At 34.6% G+C, this 1985-nt stretch overlaps 1 protein-coding gene across 1 annotated transcript in view; it reads right to left on the bottom strand.

The window, feature by feature from the left end:
• The window catches only part of LOC107673016 (ankyrin repeat and IBR domain-containing protein 1-like), a 27608-nt gene extending 26820 nt beyond the window's left edge, over positions 1-788 (bottom strand). Inside the window, exon 1 of the mRNA XM_016466432.1 lies at positions 635-788. The gene's annotated coding sequence lies outside the window, so the exon portion shown is untranslated. The remainder of the gene's footprint in view (positions 1-634) is intronic.
• Between the last annotated feature and the right edge of the window lie 1197 nt (positions 789-1985).

Genomic DNA, 1985 nt, shown 5'->3' with positions numbered 1-1985 from the left:
GTGTGTGTGTGTGTGTGTGTGTGTGTGTGTGTGTGTGTGTGTGTGTGTGTGTGTGTGTGTGTGTTGCTCCAGATTCTTTGCGCTGTTTATAGCCAAACGTCGATTTCCTAGAAGGGGCTGGGTGATGTGTTTACAGCCTCTGCCATTTACATACACATTACATAGATTACACACTCGAATCACGAGAAAATAACCACTGGACTGTGCTGTAATGTGTTGCAAAACACTATTATTTACACTGACAAAAATAGTCGCCAGGGCGTGTTTGCAGCTGAGTAGCGTTAGCTGACCATTGTTTCTAATATCTGGATTTCCATGCATTTTATTTTCCATGCATTCCTTATAGCGCATCTGTTACTTCAATACAGGGGCTTTCAGCTTTTTCTAGTTCGTTTGTGTTCAGATCAGTCATGATAACCGAGTTAGCTTGGCAACTTGACATTACCCAGATGTTACATCAGAGAGAGAAATATAGTGCTTATATGTATAAGTATAAAAAAAATAAATGCAGTTAAATCGCTGTCAACCAGTCGACTTGTTGTTATGGCACATAAACGTATTAATAATAATGCATGTCGTTACAAACAAGTCATTTCACCGCTGAAGCACAACAAAATCTAAATAACCTACTTACCCAATTAGCACGACGATAGCGGTCGTTTTTTCTCTTTCTGATCCTGAATAATTAAGCGCTTATCTGATGAAACCGTGTTGACTCTAAATAAAAAATCTGCCTCTCGCCTTTGTTGTCAACGGTCCTCGGCCGCCGTGAAGCCTCCGTTTATCACGTCGTTGCCTTCACTGAAACTCAGTTTTTCAAAATAAAAGGCCCATCAGTTGCGCTACCGTTAGAAAAGTACCGAAAGCGCCGACAAACAACCGTAACAACGGAAAGGTGGTCTTCTTTTTAAGCATGACTTAACGTAAGGTACTTTTCTACACACAGCAGCCAATCAAAAGTGTTACTAAAAAGCGAAATATGTTCAAAGTTTACGGTTTAATTAAATATTTAATGACATCATGACCTATGCTAAGTTAGCATAGTTTTAATGTAGACACAATAACTTTAGTAACTAATGTTATACCATTTTTAGCGGAAATGGTTACCATTAAGACAAGTGTTTCTAAAATAAAATAATCTTTGCTTTTGCTTTGTATATTAGAAATATAATTAAATAGTAAATTAGATAAGTAAATTACTTCCACTGCCGTAGCCTACAGTAGCACTCCAGGGTTACTGCCCGTTTGGCCAGTGTTGTTTTATTACATTTATTAATCATGTTGGATTATTTATTTAAATCATGATTATTTAATTAAATTCCGTTTATTTTTTTTTATTTTTTTTTTTTGCTATCAACGTGCAATATGCTGGTAATTAAGAAACAAACTAATCTAACTTTGAATTTACATACTTTTTTTTGTGTAATAACATCTGCAAAAGTTTCTTTTATTGTTCCTTTAGCAATGAATGGGTAGCTATGGTACAGAGATTTGTTTTAAAGGGCATCCTTGCATGTCTGTAGGTGCCATAAAAATGATTCAAAGTTACGAAAGTCGTTGCATCTTTAATCATTTGTGAACTATTTTTAATAAATGTCAGTGTTGCATCAAGTCTTTTACATCTTTTGCATCAAGTCTCATCTTCACCCCAAATGGAAAGTATGACATCACTAGAATGTTCTTACTCTTCAGATAATTATGACGGTTTATGGGGGGTTTTGAGTTAGTGGATTTTTCTACTCTTAATAATTCGTTTAAAGTTAAATGGATAAAAACATTTTTAAACAACCCCACATCCTGTTGGAATTTTATTCCAAATCATATATTTAATTCTGCTGGAGGTTTACATTTTTTATTGCGCTGCAACTTTGACATCTCTAAAATACCTTTAAATTGATCTTGTTTTCATAAACAGGCTTTAATAAGTTGGTCACTTATACATAATTATCATTTTTCACCACATAGCTACTTTATTTGGAATAATA

The sequence above is a fragment of the Sinocyclocheilus anshuiensis genome, unplaced genomic scaffold (genome assembly GCF_001515605.1).
Source record: "Sinocyclocheilus anshuiensis isolate Anshui unplaced genomic scaffold, SAMN03320099.WGS_v1.1 scaffold248, whole genome shotgun sequence".
In the NCBI taxonomy this organism is placed as follows: Eukaryota; Metazoa; Chordata; class Actinopteri; order Cypriniformes; family Cyprinidae; genus Sinocyclocheilus; species Sinocyclocheilus anshuiensis.
Note: the sequence above shows the minus strand (reverse complement) of the source record. Positions and strands in the feature narration are given on the sequence as shown.